Source organism: Talpa occidentalis, unplaced genomic scaffold, assembly GCF_014898055.3.
Source record: "Talpa occidentalis isolate TD23 unplaced genomic scaffold, MPIMG_talOcc4v2.1 talOcc4.7, whole genome shotgun sequence".
NCBI lineage: Eukaryota > Metazoa > Chordata > Mammalia > Eulipotyphla > Talpidae > Talpa > Talpa occidentalis.
This window is the reverse complement of record NW_023605083.1, coordinates 21,996,533-22,013,643: the sequence shown is the minus strand read 5'-3', so window position 1 is coordinate 22,013,643 and position 17,111 is coordinate 21,996,533. Positions and strand designations below refer to the sequence as shown.

Here is a 17,111-nt window from a genome sequence, read left to right as displayed (position 1 = left end):
GCAGTGAAATTGAAATGGTAATCAAAACCCTCCCCCAAAACAAAAGTCCAGGACCAGATGGATATACAAATGAATTCTACCAAACATTCAGAAACGAATTAGGGTCTATCCTTCACAAACTCTTTGAAAAAATTGAGAAGGAAGGGATAATATCAAACACATTCTATGAAGCCAACATTACACTAATACCAAAACTGAACAAGGACAACACAAAAAGAAAACTATAGGCCAATCCCTCTAATGAACACTGATGCAAAAATCCTCAATAAAATTTTAGCTATCAGAATCCAACAATGTATCCATAAAATAATTCACCATGACCAAGTAGGATTTATTCCAGAGACACAAGGATGGTTCCACATCTAAAAATCAATCAATGTAATCCAAAACATCAACAAAAAGAAATGTAAAAACCATATGATAATAACAATAGATGCTAAGAAAGCTTTTGACAAAGTACAACACCCATTTATGATAAAGGCCCGTGAAATTCTTGGGATACGAGGAACATACCTCAACATCATAAAGGCCATATATGATGAGCCCAAAACCAGTATCACTCTCAATGGTGAAAAGCTGAAAGCATTCCCATTAAGATCTGGAACAAGACAAGGATGTCCACTCTCACCACTGTTTTTCAATATAATACTGGAAGTCCTAGCCAGAGCAATAAGACAAGAGAAAGACACACAAGGAATCCAAATAGGAAAAGAAGAAGTCAAACTATCACTATTTGCAGATGATATGATAATCTACATAGAGAACCCAAAAACTCCACAGGAAAACTAATTAAACTAATCAATTAGTTTAGTAAAATGGCAGGATACAAAATCAACACACAAAAATCAGTAGCCTTCCTATACACAAACAATAAATCTGAAGATGAAGAAATCAAGAAAAACCCTTTTATTATTGAAACAAAAAAAATCAAATACTTGGGAATAGACCTAACAAAAGAGGTAAAGGACCTATACAAAAAAAAAAACAAACAAACAAACTATAAAACACTGTTAAAAGAAATAGAAGAAGACAAAAAGAAATGGAAAGATATCCCCTGCTCATGGATTGGAAGAATTAACATTATCAAAATGGCCATCCTACCAAAAGTAATTTACAGATTCAGTACTATTCCAATAAAAATTTCAATGACATTCTTCAAAGAAATGGAACAAATATTGATGAAACTCATATGAGCCACCAAAAGCCCCAAATAGCCAAAGCTCTCCTGAAAAAAAAAGAGGGGAATGGTGGCATCACTCTCCCAGATTTCAAAGCCATAATACTACAAAGCCATAATAATCAAAACTGCATGGTATTGGACCAAGAACAGACACATGGACCAATGGAATTGAATAGAAAATCCAGAAATAAACCCTCAGATTTACGGTCAACTAATTTTTGACAAAGGAGCAAAGAATATGCAATGGAGCAAAGAAAGTTTGTTCAATAAATAGTGCTGGGAAAACTGGGTTGCTACATGCAAAAAAATGAAGCTTGACTACTACCTCACACCATGCACAAAAACCAACTCAAGATGGATTAAAGAACTAGACATAAGACCTGAAACCATAAAATATATAGAAAGAAATATAGGTGAAATACTACATGACTTGCACCTCAAAAACATCTTTACAGACACATCGTCCAAAGCAGTGACAGTGAAGGCAAAGTTAAACAGCTGGGACTACATCATATTAAAGAGCTTCTGTACAGCAAAAGAGACAATAACCAAAACAAAGAGAAACCCCACCAACTAGGAGACAGCTTTTACACACAACACTAATGATAAAGGACTGATCACAAAAATCTACAAAGAGCTGATGAGACTCAACAAAAATAAAGTAAATAGATCAGTCAAAAAATGGGCAGAAGAGCTAAAAAGAAACTTCTCCAAAGAGGAAATGCAAATGGCCAACAGGCATATGAAAAAATGTTCAACATCACTTGTAATCAGGGAAATGCAAATCAAAACTACAATGAGATACCATCTTACCCCAGTGAGAATGGCACATATTTAAAAAAAATAGCAACAACAAATGTTGGCAAGGATGTGGAGAAAAAGGAACTCTCCTGCACTGCTGGTGGGAGTGCAAACTGGTCCAACCACTATGGAAATCTGTGTGGAGATTCCTCAACCTACTAAAGATAAAGCTTCCATATGATCCAGCAATTCCACTCCTAGGTATTTACCCAAAGGACACAGAAACATTAATTCAAAAGGGCACCTGCACCCCTATGTTTATAGCAGCACTATTTACAATAGCTAAGCTTTGGAAACAACCCAAATGCCCAAAAATAGATGACTGGATCAAGAAGATGTGGTAGCTATACACAATGGAATATTATTCAGCAATCAAAAAAGATAAACTCATGCCATTCACAGCGATGTGGATGGAGCTAGAAGGAATTATGCTCAGTGAAATAAGGCAGAAGGAAAAAGAAAAATATCGGATGGTTTCACTTATAACAGGAATATAGGGGAACCAAATAAGACATCAGTGTAAAAAAAAAGTAATAACAGTACAAAATACAACAAAGCAAATACAGACAATTATAAATCAGAGACATACTGCAGAGGAGGAGGGAGAGGAATGAGAGGGAGGGAGGGAAGAGCATAGGGGAATGTGGTGATGGTGCATGGGTGCCTTGGGGAAGGAAATTCTATGGGGACTCAATTCAAGGGGGTCGGGGGAAGCAAATAGTGTTTAATAAACAAACAAACAAACAAACAAATAAATAAATAAATGGGGGAAAAACAAACAAAAGGGCACCTGCACCCCTATGTTTATAGCAGTACTATTTACAATAGCTAAGCTATGGAAACCACCCAAATGCCCAAAAACAGATGACTGGATCAAGAAGATGTGGCATATTACACACTGGAATAGTACTCAGCCACCAAAAAAGATAAACTCATGCAATTTGCAGTGACATGGAAGGAGTTGGAAAGGATCATACTCAGCAAAATAAGCCAGAAAGAAAAAGAAAAATACCAGATGGTCTGGAATTTCTAAATTCTCATAGCTGGAATTTAGAAAACCTAAATAAGGGACCAGGAAAAGGGCTAATTAGAATAAAGAAAAAATCAAAGGCAACAAGCTACACTATAAACCAAAGACACACTATGGGGAGAAAGGGGGAGGAGAGGAGGGATTAGGGTCAAAATAAGGGGGGTTGGAATTGTATGGGGAATATAACCAAAATGAAAATGCATACACTGTGCAAAAATGAAAAGTGATGTAAGAATTATATAAAATTAAATTCAATTTAAAAAAAATCAGTTTAATCCAGTGATCCATAGAATCTCTTTCCCCCCACAGCTATTAATAAGATATGCCCCCAAGGAATATAAATAGATGGGTGGATAGATGAATAGATGAGTGAATGAATGAATAAATAAATAAATGTTGTTTCCTCTCAAGAGGCCCTTTAAAGGACCTCTGCTGGGCTCCTCTTGCTGTTTTCCTGCAGAAACCATAAGGTTAAGAGGATTAAAACATATACAGCTTTCTTCCTCAGCCCCTTGCCATTAGTTGATAACACCATAATTCTTTTTCTACCGAGGTCATCTTCTTTCGCAAAGAGTCCCCATGATGACTTTCCTCCTGCATTGTCCCTTCTGCCCATAGGAAATAATCAGACATTTATTTATTTATTTATTTATTTATTAAAGATTTATTTATTTATGCATACAAGAACTAGGGTACAGATAAACACCTGGGATTACATCAAACTGAAAAGTTTCTGTACAGCCAAAGAGACATTAACCAAAACAGAAAGATACCCACTGACTGGGAAAAAATCTTTGCACTCCATTCAACTGATAAGGGACTGATCACAAAGATATACAAAGAACTCACATGGCTCAACAAAAACAAATAATCCAGTCAAGAAATGGGCAAAAAAACTCAAAAGACATTTCTCCAAAGAGGAAATACAAATAGCCAACAGGCATATGAAAAAATGTTCAACATCCCTTATCATCAGGGAAACGCTAATCAAAACCACACTGAGATACCCCCTTATACCAGTAAGAATGGCACCTATCAAAAAAACAAGCAACAACAAATGTTGGCGAGTATGTGGTGAAAAAGGAGCTCTCCTACATTACCGGTGGGAGTGCAAACTGGTCCAACCACTATGGAAATCTGTGTGGAGATTCCTCAGTCTACTAAAAATGGAGCTACCATACCATCTGACAATTCCACTACTAGGGATCTACCCAAAGGACACAAAAACAGTGATTCAAAAGAGCACCTGTACACCTATGTTTATTGCAGCACTATTTACAATAGGCAAAAACTGGAAACAACCCAAATACCCAAAAATAGATGACTGGATCAAGAAGATGTGGTAGCTATACACAATGGAATATTATTCAGCAATCAAAAAGATAAACTTAAACTCATGCTATCCTCAGCGACGTGGGTGGAGCTAGATGGAATTATGCTCAGTGAAATAAGCCAGAAGGAAAAAGAAAAATATCGGATGGTTTCACTTATAACAGGAATATAGGGGAACCAAATAAGACATCAGTGTAAAAAAAAATAACAGTATAAAACACAACAAAGCAAAACCAGACAATTATAAATCAAAGACATACTGCAGGGGAAGAGGAGGAAGAGGGGTGAAAGGGAGGGAGGGAGGAGCATAAGGGACTATGGTGATGGTGCATGGGTGCCTTGGGGAAGGAAATTCTATAGGCACTCAATTTGAGGGGGTGGGGAAAAGCAAAAATTGTCTTAAAAATGTAAAAAATGATAAATGTTAAAAAAAAAAAGAACGAGGGTACAGGCCAGAGGTGTGTGTGTCAGGGGGAGGGGTGTGAGAGGATTCACCAGAAACAGAGTGGGGAACAGAACAGGCAGATTGACTAAAATGCACTGCTGAGGGGAGCAGTGGGTGAGTCAGGAGAGGTCTGCTGTGCCATGTGAGTAGCTCCCTGGCTGGGGATCGAACTCATGCTGCAGTGCTGTGGATAGCTCCATAGGTTGTGTCTTAACCACCTGTGCCACCAGGGAGGCCCTAATCGGACATTTTTTTTTTTTTTTAAAGTGTCAGTCTTTTTTTTTATTTATTTATTTGTTTGTTTTGTTTATACAAGCACTGGGTACAGTCAGAAGCGCGGGAAGGTGAGAGAATCCACCAGAGCCAGAGCGGGGAGCAGAACAGGCAGAAGGACCGAAGTACACTGCTGAGGGGAGCAGCGGGCGGCAGGAGAGGTCTGCGCACCATGTGGGACCCTCCTCCGGTGGCCGGGAAGCAGCCGGGGATCGAACTGGCGCCGCAGAGGCCGCGGGCAGCTTGGCAACCCAGCGCTCAACCGCTGCGCCACCGGGGAGGCCCTCTAATCGGACATTTATTATGGACCTTCCAAACATATCATAAATTTGAGAAAATATTCAATAATAATATAATGAGAAACCATCACACAGTTCCAACAATAATCAATATTTCTCTATTCTTAGTTCATTTATTCTCCAATCGCCAATCCAATCCCAGTAAAGCTTTGTTGCTGTTGCTAAAATTTATAAAGGACATAATTTCTCCCACAAATACTTCAGTATCCCATTCCCTCTGAACTCACAGTTAGATAATTTCAGGTATCTTTCTCCTACCCCTCTTCCATACATATCAATACACCCACTCTTATACACTCATTCCATCAAAAACTCCCTGGCAAGGTTGCACAGATACCTCCTAAGTGACAAATCCAATATTCACTTTTTAGACATCTCTTCTGGTGCTTCTGGCTACATGTGACCTTCTCTCTACCACTCCCTTCTTATTCAATAGTCTTTTACTTTGCTTTCTACAATATAACTCCCCTGCTTTCTTTCTTTCTAACTTCTTTTATCACTCTTTTTGGCTGTCTTATATATAGTTTCTCTTTTTATATATGCCTTCTCACATTTTCGTTTTCTTCTATACACATATTTGATCCACTTTCCCAGATAAGCAAGGCCTTAGGATGCCAGATCCAGGCTGGAAATACCAAGTCTGGGTACATGAATCATTCAAGAAACACTTTCCTCTATAGCTTGAAGCACTGGACAAGCTATAATCTGACTGCGAATGAAATTCAGTTATGAGGACTACCCAAAGTTACCTTTGGGCCTCCCTGGTGGCGCAGGGGTGAAAGACACTGCTATCAAGCTATTGCCAGCCACTGCAGCACGAGTTCGATCCCCGGCTGCCCACAGAGCAACCCATATGGCACAGCATACCTCTCTTGCCTCGCCCAATGTGCCCCTCAGCAGTAGCCTATTTCAGTAGACTTGCCTGTGCTGCTCCCCTCTCTCTCTAGTGAATCCTCTCACCTCCCTGCACCTCTGACTTATACCTCAGTTCTTGTATGCATAAATAAATAAATCTTTTAAAAAATAAAGTTATATTCAATACAAAAATGTGTGTATGTGTGTGTGTGTGTGTGTGTGAGAGAGAGAGAGAGAGAGAGAGAGAGAGAGAGAGAGAGAGAACTGAATATTAGGCTGTGGAATGAAAAGCAAAAGAGAACAAGGTTTTAATCCAGAAAAACTCCCTTAGAATAACAGGGATGTTAGAGTGAATTTTCCCTTGTAAGTTAATAAATAATCTGAAATTCCATGTGTTGTCTTGACATTTTTAAGCTTCACAGAGCCTTAAAGAATTGCCATAACTTTTCCTGCTTCCTACCCAGCTAACTCTCCTGTCAACTCATTCACCTGTACTCTATCTGATCCTCAACCTAAGAGTATTTCAACTCTCTGTCAGCCTGAGATGTTATTCAAACAAACTACATCCCCCAACAGGGTTCAAGAGTCACTTCACCCTCTTGTCTACTTCCCACAGTTCCTGTCGGATCACTCTACTTCCAAGAGCAAGTTCCAGGTGACCCTACATGGTATGTGGTATCCTCCTCCCTCATGCTGTGGGTAGATGTGAGTAGTAAACCACTCCTATCTCATCTGACAGGTACTATGTTTATGGCCACCTCATACTATTTAGAACAAGGATATACCCCCTTCAATTAACAAGGAAAACATAAGTGGTCAGAACAGCTGGCAGCCTGGTGCTAGTTAAGGAGTGAATGATTAACAAGGCATCAAGGACATCAACTATCTCAGATAGTTGACTCTCTGACATTCATTCCTCATTCCACACTGCCACCCCCCATTCCCACCTAAAACATCAACTTCCAGGGCTTTAACTACTTATTTATGGGTTGATAACTCTTTCGATCTTTTTCCTAATTTACAGGTCAACTTGGCTTCCAAGTACCCAAGGAATACCATCATTTAGATATACCTTAGATTCTTCAAATTCAAAACAATTCTAGTCAAATGCATTCTATTCCTCTATCCCATTACCAGAATTTTCTCTTCATCTCGCATTATCAGCACCTAAGATAATACCTGGCTTGTTCAACTTCTGTTTATTAAATAAATGAAACAGTCAGTCAAATCTCCATGCCTGGTTTGTTCCCCCCCTAATCCTTGCTGCTCTATACCTCTAGTTCAGAGGTTTCCAAACATTAACATATGTAAGGCTCATCTGGAAAGCTTGGTTAAAACACAATTGCCTTGATTCTACTGCAGTAAATCAAGGTGAAACCCATGAATTTGTATTGCTAACAAGCGAATAAGTAATGGCAATTCTACTAGCCAGAACATAACACTTTGAGAATCAATCTTCCAGCTAATATGAGTGCATGGTTACAGATGACCTATAATTCAGTTACTTCTCTGAATGATTATTCTCTCCTATCTAGTCCTTTTTGGTCTCTGATATCTGTTTTACCCCGAATTCTGATACCTGTAGAATTCAGGTGATTGCATCTTCCTTATTTCTACTGGCCAACCAACCTTATTATAGCCTTTGAACTATTCTAGTTCTCCTTTCACAAGAACAAAGGCCTTAAGCTTCCCACTGTTCAGTTCTGACATATCTAACATGTGCAAAGGCTCCTGGAGTCCAAAGAGATGTCAATATTGCATAACACCAAATTTATCAAAGACCAAAACACCCAGGTTAGCTCTCCTAACACAATGAATCTGAAGAGAAAAATGGCATTTTATGGACTCAAGTGCCAACCACACTTGGGCAGGATTACTCCAGAAACCACAGAAGTAAACAATAAAAATCATGGACTGTGGGTGACTTTCATTTCAGATTCCCTGTTAATTGGACCTCCATATGGGAACATGATAGATACTAGAGAGATCCCAGTTCTAACATTAATTTCTGCCAGTTATGGGACATCATACTGCGCTGTACTTCACTCTCATTTCCTATAGAGTGATGCTAATCTATCCTCTAGCTAGGGTTTTTGAAAAGATGGAATAAGGAAATGATGGAATAAGGCACTGTGCACAATACCTGGCCTACTTCAGGATCAATTTTTTTAAAGATTTATTTATTTATGCATACAAGAGCTGGGCTACATGCCAGAAGTGCAGGGGGTAAGAGGATCCACCAGAGACAGAGTGGGGAGCAGAACAGGTGGAGGGACTGAAATATACTGCTAAGGGGAGCAGCGGGTGAGACAGGAGAGGTCTGCTATGCACTGTGGGTCACCTCCCTGGCTGGGGATTGAACTCGTGCTCTAGTAGTTGCGGACAGCTTCACAGTGCTCACGCTTAACCTCTTGCTCCACCAGGGAGGCCCCAGGATCAATGTTAATCTCATTTCTCCTCCTTCACTCATATTTGTAATTTAATGCCCAATAGAAGTTTTTGTTTGTTTGTTTCAATGGAGACCTATGTCTTAGAGAGCCACTGTCAAGAAAAACAAAAATGGCTAAATTACTGTTATTTAGACTCGAAGGAACTGGCAAATTCTCTCTCAGGTCAGAACACTGTAGTTGAATGGTATCCTTAAACAGAAGTATTTTGTAAAGTTAAATACAAGCAAGAAAAGAACTAAACATATTTCTACTTTTTGCAACTGACAACATGATATACTTCCCTTACACAATTCTTGTCTTTGTTTCCATTGAGAGAATAATTACTCTCAAACATTATCTAAACAAAACTGGAGAATTTTAGGAAAAGCCTAAACTGATATACCAACCGTTCACTTAAGTGGTGTTTATTTGTGGAGAGGTCTTAAGTGATTACTGTAAAGAATTTTAAGGAAGACAGCATCAACTGATTTAGCAATTCAGTTTTACATACGTAAAATTTATTGAACAAGAGTTCCCCTATTTCCCCTGGAATTGTCACCAAGTCCCCATTACTGGAAATAAAATTGCTCAATACTTAAAATTCAGCTATTTAAGCATGCCATCACACTTGTGACATGCCCCTCCCTCAGTGCAAAAAGAGCTGGGAATAGATAAAAAAAAAAAGTTATCTTTTGAAATATACCATTTGTGAAGAGAAAAATGCCCTTCCTTCCTCTCTTGGAAATCAAAAATGAGCATTTCCCATAAAAACCATTGCTAAATATTGGGAGAGAACCAAGAAAGACTGACATGTGATTTCAGTACAAATTATCAAATTATTTATTGATCCAGGAAATATAAGAAGAGATACCACTCTTGATCCTATAGAAAGAGAGTATCTTAAACATCTTTTGACAATACACTTGATAGCTTATGTGAAATGGACAAACTCTTTGAAAATTACCTGAGTAACAAGGTTCTTTCAACAAGAAAAAGATAATTTGAATGGTCAGATATCTATTAAAGAAATTGAATTCATAGTGAAAACATTAGGAAAATAAAGCTCTAGGCCAAGGTGGCTTCACTGGTGAATTCCACCAAACAATTAAGGAAGAAATGATATCAGTTTCTTGATGTTGAATTTCAACTCAAACTATTTCAGAAAACAAAAGAGAAGGTAACACTTGCCAACTCATTTAATGATAGCAGCACTACCCCCAGCAGCAAAACCAGACAAAAACTAGAAAATAAAACATACCAACTAATATCTCTCTCGAACCTCAATTCAATGATCTTAATTAAAATATTGAAAAATTGGCCAGCAGTATATAAAAGGTAATATATCATGATGAGGGGTTTATCCCAGACATGCAATGTTGGTTTCAATTTGAAGATCAGTCATTGTAACTTACCATATGAACAGAATAAAAAAGAAAGTCATATAATCTCATTAAGAAAATAATAGCAATTGAAAATTCAAAATCCAGCAGCCTCCTTGATGGCACAGGGGTTAAGTCTCAGCACTATCAATCTATCACCAGCCACTGTGGCATGCCCAGCCAGGGAGCTAATCCACATGGCACAGCAGACCTCTCCTGTCTCACCCACTGCTCCCCTCAGCAGTGTATTTCAGTCAATCCACCTGTTCTGCTCCCCACTTTGACTCTGGTGAATCCTTTCATCCTCCTGCACCTCTGGCCTTGTATGTATATATAAATATATACATGTATATATAAATATAAATATTTATAAATATAAATATATAAATATATATAAATAATTATATATAAATATAAATATTTATAAATATTTATAAATATAAATATACATGTATATATAAATATATACATAGTATGTATATATAAATAAAAATAAATCTTAAAAAAAATTCAACATCCATTCAGCAAACTAGAAATAGAATCTCCCTTCTATACCTCAACTTGACAAAACAATAGCAAAATAAAACATAAATTTAACCACATCTTTAATTCTGAAAGACTTAAATCTTTCCCTCTAAGATCAAGAATAACCTCAGCAAGGATATCTGTTCTTACTACTTCTATTTAACATTGTACTGAAGATAATAAAGTAGGTAAAAGAACAAAAGGCATACAGATTACAAAATATGAAGTAAAAACAATCTTTGTTTGCAAATAATATGCTCTGGTATAAATTAAAAAAATTAAAATCAACCCGTGAACATATACATTTAACAAGATCACACAATACAGGGCCAACATAAAAGAAAATTATATCTGATATACTAACAAAAAATATAAATTGAAATATGGAAAACAACATCATATACTTTAGAATCAAAGACAAAAACTTAGGAATACATTTAACCAAATATTGTAGGACTTATTAACTGATAGCTATAAAATAATAGTGGGAAAGGCTTTTAAAGATATAAAATAAATGAATCAATATGCTTATTGATTCAGGAAGAATCAATATTATTTAGATGTCAGCTCTTGTCAAATTCCTCTATAAGCTTATTACAATCGCTACCGAAACTGTAAGAGTTTTTCTTTTTTAATTTTTTTTTAAAGATTTATTTATTTATTTATTTATACAATCACTGGGTACAGTCAAAAGCGCGGGAGGGTGAGAGAACGAAGTACACTGCTGAGGGGAGCAGCGGGCGGCAGGAGAGGTCTATGCGCCATGTGGACCCTCCGGTGGCCGGGGAGCAGCCGGGGATCGAACCGGCGCTGCAGAGGCCGCGGGCAGCTTCGCAACCCAGCGCTCAACCGCTGTGCCACCGGGGAGGCCCACAAAACTGTAATAGAGTTTTGACAAGCTTGTTCTAAAATTGATAAGATAGTCCTCATATAGATATGAAAATGATAGTCCTGGTACCTAAGAGTTTCCCCAATCTCCTGTTTGTTAAATAAAACCTATTGTTGGACCCTGAGCCTGAATGGTGAGTAAAAGGGTGAGACCCATAGACAGTGACCTTTTCCCCAAGTTGGCACTGTCCATTGGCACTATCTTAAATTTTGTTTTGTTCTCTCTGTGATACAAGGCAGCAAGGGGCACTAAAACTGGCTGAGGACACTGCCCAAATAGTTTATTGTCTGAGTTCTTCACCCAATGCACAATTACAAGACGACTCAGGTTCAGAGAATAACAATAACGGGATTTATTTATAAACCAGGGGAAAACAGAGTTACTGAGGGCAAAAGTGGCCATTTACCTCACCTGAAGCAGCATCCAGTGTTTTAAAGTTCTAAACACAAACGCTCTGAAGATGGCATCTTCCCACCACTGTGGACCTGGAGCACGTGGCTGCCAGATAACTCAAAAAGACAGAAGACACAAGAGGAGATACTCCCCTGAGCTGCCGAGATGTCCCAGCACAGCAGCAGACAAATGACACTCAAAACAGCAGCTGCAGTGGCCAAACGACCTGACAAATGGCCACACTCACTTAGCTCAGGGAGGCACCCGGCTCCAGGTCTTTGCCTTCCCTACCAGTCTGTAACAGCAGCAAAACTTGGAGCAGTTTCAGTTGCTTGGCTGCTTACAAAGCCTGTGAAATTTTCCTCTCTAAGGTTGGCTGCTGGAACCCTCTCCGCGTTCTTCAGAGGCCCACAACAGCCTTCTGGATGATAGGGGAGGAAATCACTGACCCTGGAATCCTTGAAGAACCAAAAACACTAAAATCGCGAATGCTGAATCCCAAATAATCAATGCTCGAAGGCTAAAATCCTCAAACGCTCAATCCTGGGGGCTGTTTCTGCAGTCTCTTATATTTCATTTTTTTAAGATTTATTTTATTTATTTATGCATACAACAGCTGGGGTGTAGGCCAGAGGTACGGGGGCATGAGAGGATTCACCAGAGATAGACTGGGGAGCAGAACAGGCAGATCTATTGAAATACACTGCTGAGGGGAGCAGTGGGCGAGACAGGAGAGGTCTGCTGTGCCATGTGGGTTAGCTCCCTGGCTGGAGATCAAATTCATGCTACAGTGGCTGCAGATAGCGTAATAGTGCTGAGACTTAACCCCTAGGCCTCCAGGGAATCCCAGTCCCTTCTATTTTTTTATCAGAGTCTCCACTCCCACTGATACTTTGTTCTCATTTTCCCTGGGGCTCTCCATCTTCACCAGCATCCCACTCCAGGGGGCACCAACTGTGACAGTATTTGGATTCAGCCTCCAGTCACATGTGTACTGTTTTAATAAACCCACATGAAATATAATATATATAAATGCTAGATTAAAAATAAGTTAGTCTATCCTGCTTTTACTTATGAATGAGATACTGGTTGTAAAGATTTTTTTCCTGTAATGAATTATTAAAATAGAAGAAAATGACAGGACCAAAATACAGGCTCTTGAGCTAAAAGATATCAAGACTTAATACCAAAGCTAACTAAGGATTCAAACGTTCTCCCAAGGCCCCACCACCCCAGCAGTTTTAATCTGCAAGAATGTTGTCCTGACTGGTCAAATGTAAGGTCACTAGGGAAGCATGATCCTCCTTTTGTGTGATTTTGGCAGCATCTTTCTACTTGCTAAATGTGCTACCACTCAGTTAAAAGAAAGAAAATCCTCTGTCTCTCCCTCTCCTACTTCAGAGTAAGGCAAATTTTTTCAAAAGAACTTTACAGCTATTTTCCAAAGATGTCATGCCTATGAAAAAGATATTGTTTCCCAGAGAGAAATTCTTCAACAGTTGCTTTATTCTCTCTAATACAAAGGAAGAAATCAAATACCACTTTTTAAATAAGTTTCCTCTCACTATTTGAACTGTTTCTTATTGTCATGGTCTGACAATGTGAAAGGGAAAAAATGAAGAGGAATTAATGGGAAAAAATTATTATGAAGTCTTACACAATAGAGTTTAAGATTTAGATATTTTGCAAACAACTTCTCGGACAATTGCATAATGATAAGATCCCACAGTTTTATGAAAAAGCCCTTAACATGTCAAATCCACTTTTTACTTTTGGTTAGGAAAATTTTACAGGAAAGGAGAACGATTAAGATAAACATCGTTAGACTACATATTTCCCCAAATGTCTAATAAAGGTCACTAGACTCTTGACTGGAGGAGGTCACTGGCTGGGAGAAGAAATTAGCTTCCCAGAAGAAGACTTAATCAAATTAGAGTTTATCGGAAAATCAATAAAGTATTTTATCAATAATATTCCTTCCTTTCCAGCAAGAGATTGTGAATTGTAGTATGCAAAGAGGTTCTATGCCAGGTTGGGGATAATTTTAGTGTTTTTAGCTTAATATATTTTATTTTTTTTAGTAAAGTTTTAGATTTATAGGAAAATTCAGATGAAAGTAGAAAGAGTTTTTCTATATCCAGTTTCTCCAGTTTTTACATCTTATATTAGTGTGGTACATTTGTTACAATTAATATATTGATAAAATTACTATTACCTAAAATTTATAATTTTTCAAATTTTTCTTTAGTGTTTACCTAAGGTTCTTTTTCTGTACCAGGATCCCATCCAGAATACTATATTACATTTATTTATCACATCTCCTTATCCTCCTCTTTGCTGTGGTAGTTTATAAGACTTTGTTTATGACGACCTTAATAGTTTTGAGCAGTTCTAGCCAATAATATTATAGGATATCCTTCTACTGCAATTTGTCAGATGTTGTTCTGTGGATTTTTTTGAGAAAAAGAACACTGAGGAAACGTGCCATTTTCATCATATCATATCATACTATAAATATGTTTTATCACCGTGATCACCTAACTACAATAGTGTTTGTCAGTTCTGCCATAAAGTCACTCTTTATCTTCCCTCTCCCAGCCTTTTCCTCACTGTACTCTTTAGAAGGAAGTCACTGTGCGCTGGCCACACCTATGGAATGGGGTGTTATACTCCATCTCCTTTAGAGCTTTAGAGTATCTATATAATTTGTTCAGACTTCTTCAGCATGAGAGAAGTCTCTCCACTTTATTAATTTTTCATACATTTATTTACATTAGTATGGACTCATGAATATTTACTTATGCTTTAGGTTATAATCCAAAACCATTTTACTTTCCAGTTTTGGTCAGTAGGAGCTCTCTCACTTGATTCCTGTGTTCCTTTGACATACCTCCATCATTGTGAATTTTGGTTTTATGGTTGGCTTTTTTTTTTTTTAGCACTTTTTTATTATTGGGTATGATAAGATGCTTCAAGCTAACCATGTATATTTCTGTCCCAGTCCTAGAATCAGACATTTCTCCAAGGAGCCTTTTTGTTTTTATTGGCAGTGGTATTAGAAACCGAGATCTGGGTTTGCTTCTTTCTACTAGATTGTCTTTAAAAAAAAAAACTCTTTAAAAAAAATTTAAAGGTCATTTACCAAGGATATCTGGACATTAACATTCTCCCAACAGGCTTCTACATCAACTGACCATAATCATCTGCTTCTGTTGATGAGAATATAACTAGATTTGGCTGGAGAGTTTTCAAAGCCAGAATTTCTTCCCCCAACACCCTCTGCTCACTCTCACTATCCCCACTGTCATTCTGAGTTTACGTTTTAATGATAAATTTTTTCAATAAAAATTCAAGATCATCCAAAATTCTTTGTGTTATAAATCATCTGTTCACTTTTCATATTTTCACAGTGCAAATCAACTTAAATTCTTTACTAAATCTCTCAAGTAAATGATTCACTTTTCATATGGTCTTGTAAATGGTCTTTTGACAAGTCTTTTTTAGTCTTTTGACAAGACTAAAAAGAAATAGTTCTATTCTCTGCCTTCAGTCACTTTCACTGCATGGGTCTTCTTCAGTGATACTGGATACCTCCTATCCTTAAAACTCTTTAACCTCAGTGTGCACACAGTTGCACACCCTGGGTATTGGTGTATAACTGCACAGAGGAATTGAGTGCCAGGTTTAGCTCACCATTAAATCCTGTTTACTGACTCTGCCTCTGTGAAACTCTTAAGCAAGTCACTTAACTCATTCATTCAACAAATAATTAATGCACATAAAAAGTATACTAGACAATGAGATTAATTTCCTCATCTGCAAACCAAGGGGTTTAACCAGAGAACTCTGAAAATTCTGTGATCAAAATTAAATCCAGGATCTGTAGACACTATGGTTTGATGGCCACTTCACAACTCTTTACTCTTGGCCAAAAAATTGTATTTATCCCTTTCAAGATCATTAGGGGAAAAGATTAACTAATTTTATGAATTGTCATTTCTGTCCTCCTACCTACTACCTGTGGAGCTCAAAAAGACAATATAAAATAATATATAAGTGACTCCACTCTGGAGTCAGGCCATGTAGCTAAAATCTTGAATATGACACTAATAAGCTGGAGCTTTAGTATGTATGCATGATTTATCTCCCATACAAGGGTGTGTATACCTCAAGAGCATGTATGCTACTTTTTCTTTTTTAATCTTTCTATGAAATACACAGTAATCTATAACTAGGATAAGTTAACTTTATATTGTTCTTATTTGCAGGTTCATTGTAGAATAGCATCAAAATTTTGTTAGAGCACAAATTTCAGCAAATATGCCAAACCTCAACATTCTTGATCCTATGTCATTCTACTCTCAGACAGCTACTAATGACCTAAATAATGCTTATAATCTTGGTAAAGTCTTTTTAAGTTTACCATATTAGTGATGCTAAATTCACCAAGAAAATTAAGTTCCAATGTTACTTAAGGGAATGGTCCCTTAATCCCAATGGAGTAAGGGAGCATTAGTGATGGATAAGGCTGGAAAGATAGACATGGGTTTCATCATTCATATTATTCATAAATAACTTGCTCATGCTCATGTAAGTAGGGAAATAACAAAAGTAGGTAATGATCAATATAAAGTCATGTTAAAATGTTTGGATAATCTTATGAGTAAAGGGAATTTGTGGGTTCCTATGAGCTGACTACTAGCTGGCCGCTCATGGGTAACTGTGATATATTTTCTATCTACAAATCACAGCAGAGCATTTCTTGACTACCTACAGAGTATAGCACGTAACAAGAGGCAGGCCCAGGAAAGCCTAGGCCACTGTTGACCTGATTATGTGACTATTTCTATGATGGTCTGGGGATAACTCTGTCTGTGATAATATCAAATACTTTGCTGATGCAAATGTCTCTTGATGTATGGTCATGATGTCCTCTACTCCGTTCCTCATAAAACTTTGTCCCCCATTCCTATCCCATCCTCTGGACCTTATTCCTCTTACCATTGTCAAATGATCAGCTTTTACTAGCCTGTATGATTTCAATAAATGGCACAAGAACTTCTGCTCAACTAGAAGTGTCTTGCCTTGCAAACCTGCTCCATGACTGCTGTGTCCCTCATCGAGTTCCCACTGCAAAGCAGCAACAAAGGTCCTGTCACAACAGGAATTCACCAAAGCTTGGAGCAGGAAGGAAGACGACAACATCCAATGCATTGAAGGGAGAATAAGAGTAGAAATAAAATACTGGAGAGCTATTGCTAGAATTCCAGGTTAAAAAAAA

At 37.7% G+C, this 17,111-nt stretch overlaps 1 long non-coding RNA gene across 1 annotated transcript in view; it reads right to left on the bottom strand.

Annotated features, from left to right (window-relative positions):
* The window catches only part of LOC129144871 (uncharacterized), an 81,167-nt gene that overhangs the window by 40,063 nt on the left and 23,993 nt on the right, over positions 1–17,111 (bottom strand). The gene's annotated exons all lie outside the window — the stretch shown is intronic.